This window comes from Cryptomeria japonica, chromosome 10 (genome assembly GCF_030272615.1).
Source record: "Cryptomeria japonica chromosome 10, Sugi_1.0, whole genome shotgun sequence".
NCBI classification, from domain to species: Eukaryota; Viridiplantae; Streptophyta; class Pinopsida; order Cupressales; family Cupressaceae; genus Cryptomeria; species Cryptomeria japonica.
Window position 1 is genome coordinate 85,436,708 of NC_081414.1, and position 22,444 is coordinate 85,459,151.

The 22,444-nt window shown below is 39.5% G+C and overlaps 1 protein-coding gene across 3 annotated transcripts in view; it reads right to left on the reverse strand.

The window, feature by feature from the left end:
- LOC131031518 (putative BPI/LBP family protein At1g04970) overlaps positions 1 to 22,444 on the reverse strand; it is a 133,451-nt gene that overhangs the window by 53,703 nt on the left and 57,304 nt on the right. The window lies entirely within an intron of this gene.

Below are 22,444 nucleotides of genomic sequence, written 5' to 3' on the forward strand. Positions count from 1 at the left end.
ATATTAGCATGATTACACAGTCCCATCACTATTGCAAGAACTTGGAACAGACTTCTAAACATTTTAAAATGTTCTTTGAAATCATCCTCAACTGATTAAAAAGATTTAGAAAGTGCAAGTTAATCTGATATCCATGCACCTGATGAATAAACACTGCTACTTCTTATAGCCTGAGATTGACTACCATATATATTTGTGAAATAATATAGCATTAATTTAATACAACTTCCTGTAAATGGTAAGCAATAAGTTAGAAAAGGACACTTACCCCAATTACACACGAAGGTTTACTAGCACATTGTGGTTAGCTTCAAACAAAAATGCAAGCAAATAACAATAATTATGCAATCATCCTCCAAATCATCAAACGGTTTATCAAATGCTTTGTGTTAGAGACACAGCTAAGCATTTTAAGGTTTACCACCTCTCACTCTTGATTACTTCTTTATCAGAGATTTCACATGAATTTGTTGAGCATTTAGAAGCTTATGTGACATGCTTAAGAAATTACTCAAGCATGAGATAGCTTGTCTTGATGTAGTGCCCTTTTTAGAAACATAGTGTGCTAAATCTGACCAACTGCTTTCTTTACATGAGAATCAGAATGGATTATGCCAAATGGCTAACAATAAGGCTCCAAGCATTGCTGAATTTCTTTGATTATTCATAAAACCACTAAGGAGTTTGGTTGTCTAGATTTGCACAAGGTTTATCAGGAAATCTTAGGACAAAAAAATTTCTGGAAACTGAAAAATAAATGACATCATATATATTGCTAAAGCAAGAGCACTGAAGTGGATTATAAATTGGAAAGTTATATCTTTGCTGAATCTAGCTTACAAAATTATTATCAAGACATTTGCCTGTTCAGCTTAAGCCATTGTTGAGTTCTATATTTACTAACAAGAGACAAGCTTTATTAAAATTTGTTATCTCCTTGTAAATACCCTGCTGTATTGAAACGAATGAAACAAGACAGTGCCTCAAAATAAAAGTTCACTTTCATTAAGATTGACTTCTACAATGCCTATGACAAAATTGAGTAGTCTTTCATGATTGCAATAATTCAGCTTGGCATCGATAAGATATTTTGTCCATGCAATCCAAAATTGTTTTTTGAATGACTTGGCTTGTCACATCATCAGTGGCCACAAGTCTGAGCACTTTAGCATTTTGGACCCCTGTCAGCAATATTGTTCCCAACCCAACCTTGTATGACATAGTCCTTGATGCTTCGGTTTTTTTTTGGCTCGCCCAGCTGCTGCTCAGCTCATTAGAGTGATTTTATTGGCCAGGGATCCCCATCCTCATTTATTGAATGACCATTTTGCAAGTAATCATTTCCTTACCATCACAAAAGAATTCTTTTTAGTTCAGACCATGTAATGCCTGAAAAATATATCATCTCGCTTTAGGATCTAATATTCAATGGAAGAAAATTAATGATGTCTTCAAAATTCTCTCATCCTCAACTTCAACAGCTCCCCTAGTATAAATGGTTATGAAATGAACGAAGAGAATAGCTCAATATTCTTGGAATATTTCTTTCATTCACAGCTCTAGAATCAAACCATATGAGTGGAGTGAATTTTCATTTTGGATTGCTAGCAAAATGTATTTTGCTATGAAGTTTCAAATTTGCACCAAAATTGTAGTGGCTACAGATTTTTGTTATTCTTCATGTTGAGTTCCATTTGCAACAACTCACAATAGACTGCTCAATCCCTAGCAATCTCCTCTATGTTAACTCTAACGGCTCTAAGGATTTCCACCAATGCTCCTTGGGGTGCATCCCCTGCCCAAAATGAGCCCATCCCCTAAGGGGCATTTCGAGGATGCAGGGATGGGTAGGAAACATCCCCTCTTTTGTCAAAATTTAGGAAAAGTCCCCAGGATGTCGAAAAAATTTGCAAGGTACATTAGGGGATGGCTAGGGGACGTCCAAACATCCCCCATCTATTCCAAGGACAGCTAGCCATCCCCTAACATACCCAAGGATATTTTATTTACTTTTTAAGAAAAACTTACAATCTTTCAATGTTTGTTTGGCTTATGACATGTCCATCTAGGATTTACAAAAAAATATGAAATGATGTAATGTCCCTTAGCAAATAAATTGTCAGATTTGAAAATTTTCAACTTTCTCAAATAGAAACTTTTCCAGCAACTGAAAATATATCAAACATGGTCAAGGAATAATCTTGAATAATCACACCCAAAATATAAAAAATCGGAATCCATACAAATTGATATCTAAATGAATTTTCAGATTTGCAACATGTAGAAACAAATATCTTTGCTGTCATAAACTGATTTTATTCAGCAAATAACTTCTGCAAGAAACTTTTCAAAACTGAGAGCAAAGATGGTGCCAGCAGGCACGACAGAACACTGTTTTCAAGAAAACTTCACCAATCTCACAACAACTATTTTGAATGATTAAATATCAGTTTGAAAATGAAATAACAGCAACATACAGCCTCTATGCTATTATAAAAGCTACAAAAAACTGAAAGTACAAATTCAAAACAACTATCTCCAAATTACTGATAAACTCCTATAAACTGCTAAAATAAATTATGAAATCTGAAACTGTTTAGCACAATGATAATCATTGAATGAGATTATACTATGGTAATCCTTGACTCCCGTCTTAGATCACCTAGTATTCCTTTGATTTGCGTCCTTATATCACCTGGAAACTTTCAAAATCCTATTCTACAGTCTCTTTCTCCACTAGTTTATCAGCCACTTAAGAAACAAGCAAAAATTTTGATGGAATCTGCAACATGAATTATTTCCAAAAGCCCAATTTCTCAATATATACAAATTTAAACCAAAATGGGTGCCAAAATACAACTTCCAAGAAAAGGAAACTTCCCTTGCCAAGTGTCTACAAACTCCCCATGAGTTGCCAACTTTACCAAAACTGCCAATTACCACTAAAAGCCAACAAACCATCAAGTGAAGTTTCCCCAAATCCTCATGCCAAAAAGCACGAAAGATATTTAAATTAAATATCTTTTGAGAAGGAAACAAATTCAAACTTAGCCAAAGATGCCACGAAAACTTTCCAAAAACCAATGCCACCAAATAGGACATTAATTTAACATTTATTTGTTTGATAAATTTGATTTGAATCAAAACAAATAATATATTAAATTAATAGCTATTTTTTCTTCAAACTATCCTATAACCTTATCATACTATTTCTGGATAGTGGAGACTTACTATTTTAAGTAAGTTTCTATTTTTGGAAAAAGGGAACATGGCAAATGGTGTGTGCCATGAAGGTCATTGTCTTTTTAAAGGTGGCAAGGACTTTGCCCTTCAACCCTACCCTATATTGCAACAAGGAACACACCAAGGGCACTACCCCTAAACCTCATGAGGGGCATTGTTTCTTGACCCCACTAGGGGCACTAACCCCAAATCCTTGTGAGGGGTGCTACCCCACAACCTCATTAGGGGCAACCCCCATCAAACTATTAGTCTAACCAAGCAATAGACCAATGATGCATCATGATCTCAAAATCTACAAAATGCACATCCCAAGTTGCGAATCTCTACATCTTCACAATCAAAGCCACAATCAAGAATTATCGTATTTCATACATTGGATAACTTGTTTACCATACAAGGACTACCATAGGCAAAGTTGGCATGCAACAATCATTATATTTGTAGTCGGCAAGGAATAAAAAAAATATGTTATAGTCAACTATGTCATAAATAATTATGTTATGTGTTTATGTGTGTTGATCCCAAACCGGTTGTTAGTTGTCGATTAGTAGTTACCAACAGTTGGTAGCCTTAACCAACATTAGTCTACTATATATGTGTACTTGTTATTCATAGTCAAGGACCATTCTAAGGATATTTTGTACTTATTGCATATCTAAGAATTGATAATAAAGCTATATCTTTTTAAATATGTTGCAAGTTATTTATATTCCTATGTTCTATAACTTTGTATTTTCGTTTACTCTCTAAACCTGTTTAAGTAGAATAAGCGAGGAAACATTTGGCAAAATGAGAAAATTAGGAGGGATGGAAAGAAAAAGCAAAAATAATTTAGAAAAAAAATAAAAAAATTAAATAGGGGAAATAGTCGACGAGTACAAAAAGTTATAAAAAAGGAGGTATTAAAATATTAAGGCTAAGGAATATTAAATTGAATTGAAAAAATTGTGAAGAGAGGAACATAAAGCACAATTTTATTAGAGTGATGGATATGGAAATATGTGAAGGGAAAAATATCAAGTTGATGAATATAAAAAATTCTAAGGTGAAAGAAATAAAGGGAGAGAGCATCAAAATATTAAAAAGGGCCAATACACAAATATCATTTTCTGAAATTATAAATGTTTGGCTGGCATATTACGAAGTATAAACAAAGGGAATTATAAAAGGAGGTCACAAAGAAAGAGTCATTATTTATTTTTGCAAAGTTTTGAGAGTGCGACTTCCCTTCAAACAAAGAGTATGGATTTCTACTTTAGTAGTACAACCTTCTTATTACTACATCATATGGCCCTCACCGTGGTCATTAGTCTATAGCATACGGCAAAGGAATTCCCTAGGTGTAAGGTATCCAACTCTCTTATGGAGTAGTAACATGTGGTCCATTGTCTTCATCGTACAGTCTTTGTAGATACTAATCATACGGCCTCCCCCATGCTGCATCATATAGCAGCTAAAGTATACTTCTAACATTCGGTCATTCCTTGATCGTAGCGTAAAAAACATTGTTGAACACGAGCTCAATCATAGTTGGTAGGATATGCATTTTCATGATGCAAAAACGTATCAGTCATGCCTTACACAGACAACTCATAAAACAATCCCATCTATTATATCCCAGTTAAGGTCAAACTAGAACACAACTATTTATCATTTTACTTAATTGTTCCTCTTTGTTAATGAGTTTGACATCAAAACATGCAGACTTGAAGGCTTCAAGAAAAATTTAATAATAAATCCATCAGTTGAATACACACACAAGTCGAGCATGTTTTTATTGACTCATGCTCATATGTATACATAAAGATCATATATATATATATGGATATTGAAAAAGTGGTGCGTAGGAGCAGGGTGGCAAAAACAGAGGTGGCGGAGGGATTCAAGTCTGACTCCAGTTTCAAGAAAAATGGCTAAAGGCAATGCCCTGCCCAAAGAGATGGCAGTAGAGTCAGCAAGGAGATGGTGGCAAACTACATTCCTCCTATCATTGATGTGTTTGCTCAAGTGGAGAAGGATGTTGAGGCTTTGTGTCCCACTGCAATCATCAGAAAAATCATTGGGGCGAGAAGGTCCATTGCTCAAATCAAGGCTTGGGCACACGATACTTGGAAAGGAGTCTTTGTGGTAATTTTTTTGCCGAAGCAATTCTTCATTGTTGATTTTGGTTGCAAGCAAGACAAAGATAAAGTGTTGCAAAGGGCGTTGTGGAAATTTGAGGAAGAGTATGTTATTTTACAAAAATGGTGCCCTAATTTTAATCTAAAGGACTCAATGCCAATAGATAAAACCTTTTGGATTCGGCTTTACAACCTCCCCTTCGACAACTGGTCAGGAGAGTGCCTCTATCAGATTGACGATAGCTTGGGGAATGCCTTGGATCTTGACATGGGAAAAGGTGACTCGATCTTCTTTGCTAGAATACTCATTATTGCCATTAAAAGCCTGCCCTCTCGGGTTCGCCTTCGATCAACGGTTGGGGATTGGTGGCAAGATGTGTTAGTGGAGAACTACAAAAAAATTTCTTAAGGTGTTGTAGCAGATCTCATGGTGTTAAGCGTTGCCCCATCTCGCCTCCAATGCAATGGCAAACTAATGTCATACCCCCATCTAAAACCCTAGTCGCCGCAATCAATAAACCCCAATCACAACATTATTAATACCTAGACTTGGGTGATGCATGGCATGGTAAAGGCCCAACTAGGACAGAAGGAAGTTAAGGCTGACCCTCCTAAAAGTTATCACCTCTTTTGTGATATTTAAAACGGATTATATTTAAATGTTAAATGTTGGCCAACCTACTCTAACACCACCTTGAAAGGGTTAAAATGATTTCCAGATTTTATTAAAAAGGATTTATTAAGGAGGGTCGACCACTTAGAAGAAGTGCCTCTCTTAAAGAAGTCACCTCTTTTAAAGAGGCATGAGATGCTATATAATTGAAAAGGGGGGAATAAGAAAGAGTTCTGATGGAATACATAAGATAGTTATAATTTGCAAAAGAAGGCAATCAATCAAGGAAGAAACAATCAATTTCAAAACTAATAAGAATAGTAAGCAAACTTATATATTTTCAGGTGCTTAGCTCTAAATCAAGACTTGAAGATGGCAATTTGTATTTCCTTAATATACTTCATCCCTCATTCGGTGATTCTAGGGCAAAATATAGGAATATCCCAATAGGGGACATTACACCTCAGGCAAGTGTGCCTAGATGCGACAACCTTCCCAACCCACCCCTATCTAATCTTGACCTAAGTCGGGCAATTACCCCCCTACAACTTGATTAGAGGTTCTAAGGGCCTTCGTGCTCAAGTTAAGGTGTCTAGTGGGGAAACCTTGAATTTTGGTTCCTCTAATCCAATCTTGGAGGCCACAATAGGGGAAATTATCCCTCCTCCCCAAAAGTTGTCAAGAGAAGCTATCGTGATGGACTTAGTACAGGAGTAAAGAGAGGGGCTCAGTCTACATGGGCATTCTTGTGGCTCTAATCTCTATGGATTTGGAGGATGGTACTTTGTCTTCATGCCTAGTGTCGAATGAGGAATTGTAGTCAAATTATGGGTTTTTTAATCATGACAATGTGGGTATTGTTGATTTCCACAGTATAAGCCAATCAGTGACTAAGGAACTACAACGAGAAGGTGGTAAACAAAAATCAAAAGGCAAAAAGATGAACAATCAAAAAAGGGAAGAGATGGCAATTGAGAAAGGTCTTCCCAATATTAAGGAATATATACTGATATCCAAGGAAGTCAAATCCTTCCTTGGCGGACAATGAAGATTGTCTCTTGGAATGTTAGGGGCTTGAATGCCCCTAACATGAAGCACATCCAAGCACCAGTTAGATAAGATGTTGGTCGATATTGTTCTATTGCAAGAAACTAAATTGAACTCAGGTGAGGCGGATAACTTCTTGAGGCATTGCAAATGGTGGAATGGTATGTTTGTGTACCCTTGTGGTAGTGCTGGGGGTCTTGGCATTATGTGGGAGCCTTTGAAGGTGGTAATTGAAGATGTCACTGGCAATCAACATTGGATGTGGCGCAAGGTTTTTTGCCCATCTTCCAATTTGTCCTTCCAATTGATTAATGTGTATGGGCCCACCAAATCTAAGGAGAAGAAGATGCTCTAGATCTAGTTATCTTCGTTCTTGACCTCAGTTGCGGAAGACAAAGTGATTTGGGAGGATATTTTAATGTGATCTTGAATCTGAATGAAAAGAGTGGTGGTTTCTGGAGAGAGAATGAGGTGATACGTGATTTTTGTGCCTTTGTTGATTCCAACTCTTTAAGGGATAATCCACCTAGGGATGGTTACTTCACTTGGACCAATCATCAAACTGGCTTCACCAATATTGTTGAGCATTTAGACAAATTTTTGGTTTTTGATAATTGGACAGAACTCCACTTTTGGGCTAGATACTTTCATTCTCCTTGTTTCCTTGTTGGATCACTTCCCAGTGTCCCTTTGTATCAACGAGGTGAATAAACCAAAGAAATCTTATTTCAAATTCAAAAGACTGTGGTTTAGATGACCTAACCTTTTGGATCTGATGGAAGCTTGGTGGAAGGAAATTCCCAACTAAGAGTTTTATCCTTTGCAAGAAACTTTCCCATATCAATCTAAGTTGAAGGATTGGACTATTAATTCTATCAAAAATATCTTCCAAGAAAAAGTCAAATTGGAGGAGTTGTCTGCCCTTAATCAAAAGGTCATTCACAATGGCATGTTTTCTTGAAGACTATGCTTGAGAGAAGGCTCTTCTTGCAGAAAAAGCTAAACTACTTGCTAGGGAGGAGGAATTCTAGAAGGCCAAAGCCCATGAATCTTGGCTCGAGGTGGGTGACGAAAAAACCAAGTTTTTTCACAACTCGGTGAAATCAAAATATGCATGCAATAGAATCACCAACATTTTGGACAAATATGGCAAGGCTTTCTATAAGAGTGTGGAGGTGGAGGCAGCTATTTGTTTCTTCTCTGAACTTTTGGCTCCTATGGGTGCTTCTAACCAAAGAGAGTGTGCGGATATCCTAACCTGCTTGTGGTCAATGATGACTTTGGAAGACAACGCAATGCTGGAGGCTTCGTTTCCTAAAGAGGAAGTTAAACAGGTCACCTTTGGCTTGCATCTTGTTAAGGCGCCTAGCCCAGATGGGTTCCCAACCTTATTTTTCCAAAAGTGTTGGCACTTGGTGATGAAATTTGTGATGTGATAGAAGATTTCAGAATAAAAAATAAGTTTTTAAAGGAAATCAATAACTCCGCCCTTGCCTTGATTTCAAAGAAGATGGATTGCTCCTCTTTTGTCGATTTCCATCATATTTCTTTGTGTAACCCTATCTATAAAATTCTATCAAAAGCCATGGCTAATTAGTTCAAGTTGATTCTGAATTGTCTCATCTCTGTTAATTAGAATGGCGTTACCCTAGGCAAAGACATAACAGATAGTATTATCCTAGCAGATGAAATCATTAACCCAATCACATCTCAGACTCAATAGAGTATGCTTATTAAGCTTGACATAAGAAAGCCTATGACATGGTAAGTTGGAAAGTTTTTACGCTTGTTTTGGGCAAACTGGGTTTCAGTCAATTCTAGTGTGATCGGATTTTCAGTTGTCTCTCCACAGTGAGTTTCTCGGTGATAGTCAATGGTTCTCAGCGCGGTTTCTTCTATTCCTCTCGACTACTCCAACAGAACAATCCCATCTCGCCATTTCTTTTTGTCCTTATGGCAGAGGCTCTTGGTAGCCTCATTTCTAAACAAATGCATGTTGGTGCTTGGGTTAGTGTCAATGTATTTCACAATTTGCCCCATGTTACACACATTCAATTTGCCAATGATACTCTGTTGTTTGGAAAAGCAAGTGTCAAGGAGGTGGAGGTGATCAAAATCACCATTACTAGATATGGGGAATGCTTGGGGCAAAGAATCAACAAAGACAAAACCAAAATTTTCGTCTTCAACACAAAGAAAATTTTGCAAAGAAGAATAGCACGTGTGCTAGGCTGTACAATTGATTCGATCCCATTGAAGTACCTTGGAGTGCCAATTTTCAAGGGGGCAGTCAAAACCTCTCTATGGTTGGATTGCATTCAGAATTGCGGAGAAAAAGCCTCAGTTTGGAAGAGGAAGTGGCTCTCCCTTGCAGGACACATTACTATGCTCAAAGCGATTCTAAGTGCCCTCCCTATCTATGTCATGGCCTGTCTTCAACTTTCAAACAAAGTGGCAGCAATGATTGAAGGAATTAACAAGAGATTCCTTTGGAACAAGTCCAATGATCTGCATCAGATCTCGCTGATTGAGTGGGAGGATGTCCGTAAAGACAAGTGTGCGAGGGGTGCAGGCATAAGGAACATAAAAATTCAAAATTTGGTGCTCGGAGCCTATTTAATTTGGAAAATGTTTTCTGAACCCCATCTCCCATGATGCCAAGTCATGCAAAGGAAATATCTCGATTCAACAAATCCTAGAAGAATTTTTAACGATTGCTAATTCGCAAGGTGGTTCTGCAGTTTGGATATTTATGTGGGAATCTTGCTCAGTGATAACTAGTCATCTCACCTGGAGCATAAACGATGGCAAGTTGGCTAATATTTGGATGGACTCTCTAGAGGGGCAATCGTCATTGGGTGACATCCCTGAGTTATCTAATGTGCGTAACATACTATCATCTTAGTTGGGAAATATGGTGGACAATTATCTCTCTACAAAGATTGTTGATGGTAGGTTTGTCAAAGAATGGATTGACATTTGGACGCTTGGGATTATTGAGGAGGAGAAAGGCCTATTCAAAGCAGCACTTTTAGCCCGTAAGATCATGCCAAGGAGGAGGAGGATGAGATTTTGTGGTCCGGTGCTAAGTCTAGGAAATACATGGTTAAGATTGGTTACCAGATTCAAAAGAGAGAAAGAGTTGTTATAGGTTGGTGGAACGATCTTTGTTGGGCCAATATGGTACTCCCAAAGGCTAAAGCCTTTCTCTAGATGGCTCTACACAATAGGATCCTAACATGGGACCGTCTACAGAAACTAGGCTTTATCGAGCTTAGCTAGTGTGTCCTTTGTCGTGCCAATGAGGAGACATGCAATCATCTTCTCCTCGGTTGCCTGTTTGCAATGAAGGCTACATCCTTTCTTGGCTTTTGCTGGCCTTATGGCCATGTGGGTGCAGAATTTTGCTAATTCAGCAGTGTCCTATATGTTTTAGGCATGATGCTAGCTTCTTGATCCAGTCACGTATCCTTTATGCTCTTTCTCAAGATTGTGCAACAACATGACAAAAGCTTTAAGAGTCTATTTAAGATTGGCAGTTGAGTGTTTTGTTCCAGATTGCTCTGAGTTGTTTTCTATGGAACCAGTGTTTGGAGTGGATTACTCTTGTGTTGAGGAAGACATGGATACCCAGCGTATGCATCTCTTCAAAACCAATGACAAGGCAGAGATCATGAATGCGTTTGCACAAGTGGTTGGGAAGGCACTGTGGAGCGATGGCCACGTCCACGATGGTATTGTGTATCAGACCTTTTTCACTAATGTCGTTCAGATTATGGGGCAGACCTCGTGGGGGGAGGTTCTGGCCAACTTTCTTCCTAATAGGTCATGGAGGAGATCAATGAAATGGAGGTTAGCCCAAACTTTGGCCTCGTCGCAGGGATCTTTGATGTTGCAGCTGCAAAGAGAAAGTTTGTGACATCATAGGCATTAGTGTTCTATCGGGATGGGCTAGACCGAAAGTTCTTGGGAACTTTTGGTAGGTTTATAGGACAATATAGGGATCTGTTTTCATCCATTCAGGTTGAATGGATCTACGAAATTGGCTTTGGCATGATGTATCTTATGCAGCTGCAAGACTCTTAAATTGAGCCCAGCTACACATCTGTAATTACTTTTGGTTTTAATATAATGGGAGCTACCCCCTTGGCAGTGCTTACCAAAAAAATAATAATAATAAAGAACAACATAATTCCTAATTGATTACCCATGCTCACAAAGGTTCTATAACGTCCATGATGAATGCTTTAATGCTATCATATGAATATTTGAAATTTCCTATTTTTATAGTCATCCCCTACCATTCTCATCTTGAAAACTTGCGGGAGTATAGATTTCCACAAGATTTTGTGGAAAACTTGCTCTCCTCCTCATGATAGTGGGGGCATGGACATAATTGGCACTTAAAGAAGGATTATCTCTCTTTACAAAATAGAACATCTTTAAAGAACACTAAAGCTTGAAAACTTTTGCTCAAGCACTATGTAGAATATTGAGATCCTTCTAGAAAAAAGAGTGGAAATGATTAGGATTTCACTTTCTTGTTAATATACAAATCTCTATTAAGTTAAGGTCACTTATATTGCACAAAGTATGTAGAAATAATGGAAAATTATCAAACCCCATTTTGGTTGAGATAACCAATTTTGCACCAGTCTTTCTTTTAACGACCGATCATTATGGTGGTAACAACAATTGTCAAAAAATCGCGATTATACCCGATTAATCGGGAATCGCCCAGGTCGCCAATTTTTTCCCCCCAATTTTTTGAAAAAATCGTGTATTTTTGGTCGACTTTCAACAATTTCTTCAGTATTTAATCACGATTAAACAATTCGATTAATCAGGTATAAAAATCGCGCAAAAAAAAGCCCTAAAATCAATGCTAAGACAAAAAAAAAACCCTGCAAACTGCCTATATAGCAGTTCACGCAACATTATTTCCACACCTGCTCAGGAAACGACCAAAAATCGTGTGACAAAAATCGCGAAACGAAAATCACATGACGAGTTCCTGCAGGCTGCAAATTTGGCCATAGTTTGGCGAATACGGGGTATGTAATCGTATTAATTAGCAACAGGTATTCACATATATTAACTACTTGTATTAGGTATACCTATTGCATCCACATATTAGATGCAACAAGTATTTCATTATATTATAATCGTATTAGTTAGCATATCATTATATTTATTATTTATTAATGTTACTATTGATTACTTAGCATTTCATTTCATTATAATGATATTAGTTAGCATTTCATTATAATGATATTAGTTAGCATTTCATTATATTTATTATGTATTACCATTACTGTTATTATTTATTACTGTTACTATTGATTAGAATATCAATAGTAACACAATAGTAATACAGTAATATAGTTAAGTATTACTCTATTACCGTATTAGTATTAACTTAATACTAATACTTAACAGTTAATAGGTATTAGTATTAGTATTACTGTTAACTGTTAAGTATTAGTATCATTGTTAAGTATTAGCATTAGCATTACTGTTAAGTATTATATTCATATTTCATATTAGTATTAGCAAAATATGAATACAGTTAAGTATTAGTATTATTGTATTAGTCTCTGAGATAGCATCAAACATAAAATTTCTTAAGTAGCTATTTTAAGGGTAACAAGAAGGTAAAACATGCACAACCGTATAGTCTTACTCCTTACTAGAAAAGACAAAGTAATCAGCAATATGAATATAAACAAACAAAATCTATTTTCTACAGTTCATATGTTGAAGTGTCTATTTTATTTGCCTACAATATCTCTATGCTATGGAAATGCCCTTAAATTTTTTTAAAAAAAGTAGTTTTTTATTTATTTTCTATGATTTTTTACATTTTTTTGTAAATCCGATTTTTCCCCGATTTTTTCAAAAAATCTTATACTTTTGTTTTGCTGATTAATTCCCCAAACGATTAATGCTTCTTTGGTACTAATGACAATTGCTTTCACCTCATGATCTATTGTTGTCAAAAGTTCCATAGGTTGTAATTGATGAATACTAAGAGGGGGGGGTGAATTAGTATACCAAAAATTACTGTACTCAAACACTTTATCAGTCTAGCGGTAAACCGGTATAACAATTTAACTAACAAACCGGTTAACACAAATGCAAACCAAACAGCAAGTAAGGCATTCACCCACAGAAGCACAATCACCATAACACGAGATTTTGACGTGGAAACCCAAATGGGAAAAACCATGGTGAGATAAAACTCACAAGTAACTATCTGCAGAACAGTAACCAGGCCGGTTAAGGTCAAACCGGTTAAGGTCATACAATGTTCTTTACCAAAACAGATCCTGTTAGGAATCTCAATCTCTGTTAGGAGATAAGTCCGATTAAAGACTACCTTGTGAGAGGATTTTAGATCCACAGATGTGAATCACCTTGTTAGAGGATTTACAAAGGCTTTTCTGGGCCTACCCGGTTAAGGGTTTCTAACTTGTCAAAGATGTGAGTAATCAACAAGTGAATGATCTAGCAAATAGCACAGTCTGCTTGGTTAGATCCATGATAGCTTATTGCTAATGCATTTCAGCATTACTTCAGTCTTCAGTAAATCCACACTGTGTTACAATACACAGACTTGATCTTTTTTGTTAAGATCGCACAAATAAGAACTCATCAACCACTTCAAACCCTAACAGCTACACACATATTAAAACCCTAGACATGATGTCCTTAAAAGGAATATGATTTCATGTCGGTCCAATAGGATTACATTGCAAGTTCCTAGGTTCATTGTATCTAGACACATTTGCTAACACGGCACAAAAGCACCGTTAAAGTGTCGATGGATGGTAACTCATCACAAAGATATACCGGTTGGTAACTCATCACAGAGTATTACCGGTTTATACAACTTTACCGATTACCGGTTGGTAACTCAGAGTAATACCGGTTTGAAACAAATACCGGTTTAGCATATTACCGGTTGACAGAAATGAAGACTGGGAAAATGATAACTGCCGCTTCTAGTTCCTTTGCTCCATTCCGCTTGAGATCCTTGAACCGCTTGAGGTCCTCATGCCGCTTGAGATCGGTAAACACTTTCTGCAAGACATCGATAGTCTAAAGACTATAACATAATACCAGTTTGAAACAAATACTAGTTGAGCATAACTCATACATACAAAAAGTGATCTCATAGCAAGTGTGTGTCCATCAATGACAATCACAACATAATCATCAAAAATGTCAACAATCTCCCCCTTTGGCATTGATGGCAACACTTAGGAAAAATTTTGACCTCTAAGTGTTTTTACAAAAGAAATATGCCATAATCAAAAATACTCCCCCTAAGCATATACACTATCCCTTTGCAGAAAAGAAAATGTATACTACTTCCTTACAGAGATAAACATGAGTATACATAGCATGCATCAAAATTTTAAATACCAGAATACTTCTCCCCCTTTGCCAACAATGACAAGATACAGCTGAATAACCCCTGTTTCTATTAGCTGAATAAATGTTTATGACAATAAAGAGTGAAACTTATCAAAAACTGATTTAAAGTCCTGCATAAATTGCTTCATGGATAAGGACCATGACTCAAGTAATGAGGTAGCAACCTCACCCTCCGTTTGCATCTGGGATACCTGTTTCTCCATGGCATCCAAAGTACTCATCTCTTGAGTAACCGTCAAGGCATCCAGATTGAGATAGCACTTCTGAAGTATTTGCAGTCTTGGTAGTAGAACCAGTTGTAGTTCTTGCAAATCCTTGGTACGGTTGCTGATCTCCAAATCAATTCTTGCAGCCTGAAGTTGAAACCAGTGAACGGTTTGCCCATAAGCGGTAAAGGAGTCATGGGGTCTTGAAGGTGCTTATGAATGTCTGCAAATCAGTTTGCAGTTTGTCTTTCTGGGCAAGCACATCATCACAGAATAGATGGGGTAGACATATCTTACTGAGCAGCAATTTCCCCTCATCCATTGCATCTCTGATGTCCTTCTATGCCTTCTGCAGATTGGATCGGCGCTCATGTAACTTTTTCACCAAGGCAATGTTCAAAGCCTTTTGATGCTCCTTCTTGGCATACACTTCAGCAACCTCTTCCAGGCTTTGTACCTAGTCCTCCACAGCTATGCATAAGAGTTTTAGTTGGGCCAGAGAGGAATCGGTACTGGGGAGGTTGGTATCGGGTATCAAACCGGTAAGATTGTCCACTGCAGCTTGGATCGCATCTTGCTCCTTCTTCCTTCTTATCACCTCTAGGCGTTCTTGAGAAAGCTTAATGCTTTGTAGCAGCTCTGATTCGTTAGCAGATTGGAGGTCAATGGGACTGGTAAAGTCAGCCGATTTGACTTGACTACCGGTTGCCTTTGGGGTCTCCACCTGTGTGCTCTGTGTCGCTTCCTCCTTCTCTTTGGCTCTTAACTTAGCTTCTTCTGCCTTCTTTTGCTCCTCTGCTTCTTGCTTTCTTTTCTCTTCTTCCTTCTTCTTCTCTTCTTCTTTCCACTCCTTTTCTTCTTCATCCTTCTTCTTCTTTTCCTCTTCCTGCTTCTTCTTCTCCTCTTCCTACTTCCTCTTCTCCTCTGCCTTTCTCTTCTCCTCTTCCTGCTTCCTCTTCTCCTCTTCCTTTCTCTTTTCTTCTTCCTTTCGTTTCTCTTCTTCTTTCTTTTCTTCTTCCTTCTTCTTCTTCTCTTCCTCTTGTTTCTTCTTCTCCTCTTCTTTTCTTTTCTTTTCCTCTTCTAGTTTCCTCTTCTCCTTCTCTTTTTTCTTTTCTTCCTCTTTTCTCTTTTTCTCTTCTTCTACCTGTTTCTTCTTTTCAACTTCCTGTTGCTTCTTCTCTTTTTCCGCTTGCTCCTTGGCAGCCTTTTCTTTGTCCTGTTTTTCCTGTCCTACCGCTTCTTGCTCAGCTTTCCTGTAGGCTTCAACCACTTGATGCAACCTTAAAGCGTCTTGGGCATGAGAGTGGGTATCTTTTACCACTTCAGGAACTTTTCCTTCTAACAACAAGAGTCTCCTTCTTCTCATGAAGAAGAGGCCCTTATATCTTTCCACTACTTCATAAAGTTCAGTTTTAAGCACATTAGGAAAGTATTGTGCAAATACTTCCTCTCTTATTTCCTGTTCCTTCTTGTTGACGTGTCTGAAATCGCATTGCTGCAAACTTCATACGGCCAACGCAGAATAGAATAGCCGACTGATTATCCTACTCTCTCTTGAGATAAGGAAGTCTCTAATGCTGTTTTCTAAGTTTGATCAAAGGAGACTACCTCAAGGTTTCTTTTGTCAGGTCTTGACTGCGGGATCTCTCAGTGGCTTGATGTGTTTATGCTGGAAACACAAGGGGGACTTACGATTTGATTAGTAATTTCATATACGAATTCCCAGGGACCTCTTTTGGTTTTCTTTCAGGTGATGTTGATTTATTTGAAGTTGATTTAGCAAGACTGTGGATTTCTAAAAAAAGGATAAAATTGGGAGGAAAGAAAGGAAGGGTAGAGAGAGAGAGAACAGTAAATGTTAACTAGGACAACAGATTTACCCAAGCAGACAGACACCCCCAGGAAACCAGGTTAAGCATCATCAGTCATTCAGACACAATATTTGCATAAACTTAGTGCAATCTTCAAAGGAGAAACCAGATTTTCATATTACCAAATACAATATTAGAACTTCTACATTCATGATATGTGTACTTTTGATAATCGAACTGAATCATAAAATAGCCCAGATTAACCATGCAGAAAGGAAAAAAGCAATCAGCTATCCTCTAATGGTATGGACTGTGGAGATTCTATCAGATGCTTGGTAGGAACTGCTGTGTAAAATGAACAGACATAATTAAAAGCTTTCTAATTTAAATGAAGAAGGAGACCATGCACTCACAAGGAAATTTGAAGGTAATTTCAATCCATTGTATTAATTCCTGCAAAATTTCTTCAGAGCTTTCGCAACAATTCAAGAACTTCCTCCCAAATGAGGGAAAACCAGTCCCCTTAAATAGGTTTCCAAAAATGGATGAATGGCCAAGATCTAATCTAAACAAGTGGCCCAGATTCATCCTTACAAAAAGAGGGACCCACACTCATAAATAGGGAGATAAATATCTACAACTACTCCAAAAGGAGCAATAACTACCAAAGGATAATTACAACTTTGAAATAATCCAAAAAGGGGAGGTGCACAAAAAAAAACTTTACAATATGTTGACCAAAAGTCAACTGTCACCCTTTTGGGACAAAAGTGCACTTTTAAGACTTGGAGGGAAAAAAGCATTTTTGAGAAACTACTTTCTCTATCCTGGTTTCACATTCCTTTTGCAGAAATTGGTCTTCGCCATGCAGGTATTCTCGCCATAAATCACGACCTGTTGCTCGTTCCTCGCGGACATATTCCTGAAACTTGATGCATAATTGGAAGAGGGGATTAAAAGGTGGCATGGGAGGGTGGCGAATTTTGTATTGCATGCCTTCGAGATACTGGTCCACGTGCCTTAAACCGTCCTTCCAGCTGGAGCGATTACGCTCGAAGCATAATATGTCTGAATGGAACTGACCAGCAAAACTCAAGTCTTCAATGGAATAAGAAGCCTTGTCTGCTCCCAATCTTCCCTCCCAATCCGGCCGGATTACACTGTCGGACAGGTCATTTATCCACCCCGAAACCATTGATCGGAGGATGGTCTTGCCTAGTTCTTGCATGTTCCCCAGAATCGCCTCACACGCGTCATTTTCTTTGTCAATAATTTCCTGGGCGTCGTTCTTCATGGTGATGGTCCAATACCATTCCTTGAGAACACTGATGTTATGGGGATTCAAGATGTCAGGCAGTGTGGGAATTTGTGTATGTGTCCAGAAAAGAGCTCTTAGGAGGGGAAGGGTAGAGGCCGCTACTTCATGCATGTGAAGGGATTCTCTCTTTACTTCCAACAACCTGACGAGAGTGAGCTCTCGATGGAGAGCCATTTCCTTTACTTCTTTGAGGATCTGTTCTCCCTTTTTCTTAATGTCTTGCACCCATTCCTTAACGGCCTTTGCGGTATCCCGGATTCCTTCAAATTCAGTTGTGGTCCTTTGCGCCAATGCCATTGGGGGAATATGGGATTCAGAGGGGTTGTGTAGTGGCCGTAGGAGCTTATCGATGTATCCCTCGGCTTGTTCAGCACGAGCCCGATACATGTCCTTTTCAGCCGTGATTTCCTCGAGCTGTCTGAGTATGTTTTGCACCGAGTCCTTAAATTCCTCCTTTTCTTGCTCTTTTGTAGCTCGTCCGATGGGGACAGTCGTAATGCTATAATCTGCCAGGGTTATTTGATCTGCTGGCTTGTTTACGGGCGGGGTAGCAATATGAAGAGTGCGGTTCCTTTGCCCATCCTTGGTTATCTTAGAGTATGTTCTCGGTTTCTTCTTCCCTTTTGCTTTTGTTTGATCCATTCGTGAGAAGATGTCTTCAAGGTCGATGGGCGCCTTGGTTGCGGCCCTGCGCTGAGCTCTGGCGATCAGCCACTCTTGAGGCACCGTCTGGGTTGAGGATAGGGTTAAGTTAGCACCTTGTGCTCCCATATTTCCAACTGGCTGATCACAAATTAACAGCTGTCCCGCCATCGGAGGGGTGGAAGAAGGAGGAAGCTCTTTGTTTGCATCTGAGTTCTCCCCTATCTCACTGAATAATTGTCTGTCATCTTCCTGTGATAGTGGCTCCTTGGTTCCCTCGAGCTCATGGATCTCGTCTGTTCTTTGTTCCCCTTCGACCGTTGAGTCGTCCTTGGCTGCATGGAGGAGTAGTAATTCATGGCGGCTCTGCTGGGTAGGTTCATGCACTTCGATCCCCTGGGCGGATGGGATTTCTCCTTCCTCTATCTGGTCACCCGGCTTAGTCGGATTGGGGCCCTTTTGCTCGGTGTCCGGCATATCTGGAGCAGGAGGATCATTGGCTTGGCATGCCTCTATGTCGCTCTGGGAAGGCGGAGCAGGTATGCAATCCAAATCTATGGCATCATCGGGCGAACTGGGGTCTGAAGATGAAGTGGTCGCTGGCCTTCTTATGGGAATCTTCTCCCTCTTTGTCCTCTTGGACGTCCGAGTCCCTCTGCAAGCCTTAGTTTTCTTCCTTTTCTCTGGTTTTTCAGCTGATGTCCTTTCATCTTCGGAAGACTGAGAGTCGAAATTGCCCATCAGATGGTAAGTAAACTGGACCCCTTCATGGACTAGCCTCTCGATCTGGTGTTGTAACCATTGATCTGTGTATCTTGTCGGGGCTGCCATGACTGCTTCGAAATCCGTGATTGGGTCTTGAGACCAATCAACGCCTGGCAAGAGATGCCTCACTGCTTCGAATTCCCGGACTTGGAGACAGTTCCCCGAGTCTGTGAGCTGATCCGGGACCCGACGGTACTCAAAGAGTCGCATTTGCTGCACACTCAATCTAGAATATTCCCGTCGCCTGACTTCGTAGTCATCGGAGCAATTTTTCCAGTAATCTTCAATTGACTCCTTTGCTCTGTAGCGCCTACCGTAAGCTCTCTTTGCCAAATTGTCATGATCAAAACATTTTCTTGGGAAATGTTCCTGTAGGCCATAAGAGGCTAGCTCTGCAAGGGACTCTTCTGCTAGGGTGGGAGTTCTCAATTGGACATCATGGTTGCCTATGATCATTGGAAATGCGAATCCAGCCTGCTTGCTTTCTCGTAATAATATGCCGGCAGGGCGTGATTGTCTTGCCACCTCCATGAGGACTACTTTATCGGTTGGGTACCGCGGAAGTCGAAGGGGGGCACCTTCAAAGCCAGCAATTCGGATGTAGGAGAATCTTGGGAACTGAATAAACCAGGCCCCATACCTCTGCACTAAAATGGTAGCTTGCTCCGAGAGCCTTATGTGTAACCCTCCCTGCATTAGCCTGACTAGGCGCATTGTGAAGGCGTCGTTGACACGTTCGTACTGTCCAACCGCGTAAGCCGGGCTGCTCTTTTCCCTTTGAGCTATATCCTGGTAGTGCAGCTGCGGGTAGCAATCATAAACCTTTACCTGACCAGGCCCATTCCCGATCTCACCTTTCATTATTAATCCTGGCAGTGGCTGGTTCTTTGCGAACATATAGACCAAATAGGAGGTCATGGTGAAATACTTCTTTGTCTCAAGCTCAATCAGCTGAGCGTGGATGTTATCACTTATGATCTGAGCCCAGTCAAACTTAGACTTTCCGGCAAAGACCTGTTCTGTAAAATAGAACATCCATTCTTCAAAGTAGTTGGACTTAGGGAGTCCCATGACTCGGCTAAGTAAGGTGACCATATCGCCATGTTCATTATGAAAGTCACTTCTGGGGGTCTTTTTCACAATCCTGGTGCTTGAAGGCCTTTTTTCTTTGAACCATTCTTCGTTAATTAGTGCCCTGCATCGAGCTGGGTTCATATCATACGCCCCCTGTGCCTCGTCCATTGTTGTAGCTATGGGATTATTTGGAAAGGGGATATCAAATGCATCGCCAATAGCCTCAGGGGAGAAGTCGGCAATAGTGATATCTTCCAGAAGCACTAATCTGGACTTTGGCTCGTAATGCCGAGCAGCTTCCACTACTAATTCATAGTTCTGGATTGCTGGAGGAAAACCTGCTGCTTGGGCGATGCCACTTTCCAGCATTTGCCTAGGTCTGCCATATGCATTGGGTGAGAAGACCCGATCCCTGAAATCCTGAATATCAATGTGGCCAAGGTCGGTGTCACCGATGTTGTCCCAGATACTCTGGACCTTTGACTCTCTTAACCCTCCTCTCTGATACTGATACTTCATTTTTTCAACTTTCCGTGGGATGTCTGATTTGGATGCTCGTGAGGTTTCTGCTGCAGCGGGTGTTCTTGATGATTCCGCCGCTGATTTAGGCATTTATCCTGCACAGCCAGACACGGATTACAAGGTGACATGAGAATGACGATGCGGGTTAGATAATAACAGAAGTGTTTCAACAGACCGAGATTAGTTTGAATATCACTCTGGGCTAACAATCTGATTAACTTCTACAGCATCATATTCCTGAAGATTTATGACTAAGCATTCTTACTCTCGAATTTTTGGATTAATTTTAACAAAGGCAAAACATGAGAATTTTGAAAAGAGATGCAGTTTTCGGCCAAACTCCGGGAATAAGTCCTAAATTTTGGATGTTCGCATAACGGAGATGCAGACTCTAAGCATTTCAAATTTTGCGTATTTGCTTATTTGATTCACACATTTTAAATGACCGTACGCGATAAGGCGTACTTACCTGATTGGAGCGAATGATAGGTGATTGCCCGACCTTGTTGCGCGGGGCGAGCGGATGATCCTGCAAAATTTGAATCCCAACGGTTATCCTTCCTGTTTAAATTTTCGCGGTCTGGAGGATGAAAGAGGATTTATCAATTTCACATGGTTCTGTGCCTAGCAACCTGAATTTTAAATGGTTGATGGGAGGATGATGCGGTGTCTTACCTCCTTGTTTTCGGATTTAAGAGTTCTTTCAAATTTTGAATCGCATTCTTTGAATTTTGACAAATTGGAGGCTTCTTGATTTAGCCTTCGCGGACTTCGGACCTGGGGTAAGGGGTGTGGTTTGCGCTGAAATAGTAGATTCTGCGTCAAAACTGTGCCTTCTACGCTAAAACTTCGCTTTCTTTTAGGACTTCGTTTTCTGCGTTTTCTGCTTGCCCTGGCCTTGTGTTACAAACTGTGCCTTCGCGTGCCAAAGTTCGGATCTTTAGCCCGAAGAGGAGATGCGTTGGATTTTAAACTCGGCTTTGCCCTCGTTTTGGTTCGGACCTAAAGTCCGAAATGCGATCGCACAGTGTTAATTTCCTCGACTTTCGCCGGCGCTCGAGGCTTAGGGTCCGAAAACGATAATCGCGCCCTGTTTCGTTTTTAAACTTTCACTTTGCCCTTTCGGAGCTTAGGGTCCGAAATGCGATGTTCGCACAATGCTTTAACTTTTAAAACTTCACTTTGCCTTTTTCGGAGCTTAGGGTCCGAAATGCGATGTTTGCACTATGTTTTAAAACTTCTCTTTGCCTTTTTCGGAGCTTAGGGTCCGAAATGCGATGTTCGCACAATGTTTTAAAACTTCTCTTTGCCTTTTTCGGAGCTTAGGGTCCGAAATGCGATGTTCGCACAATGTTTTAACTTTTAAAACTTCACTTTCCCTTTTTCGGAGCTTAGGGTCCGAAATGCGATGTTCGCACAATGTTTTAACTTTTAAAACTTCACTTTCCCTTTTTCGGAGCTTAGGGTCCGAAATGCGATGTTCGCACAATGTTTTAACTTTTAAAACTTCACTTTGCCTTTTTCGGAGCTTAGGGTCCGAAATGCGATGATGTGCGTTTTTTTTTCTTTTTAAAACTTCAACTTCACCTTTGGTCGATATTCGGACGCGGGGGTCCGAAACGTGGTTTTTTGACGTTGCTTAA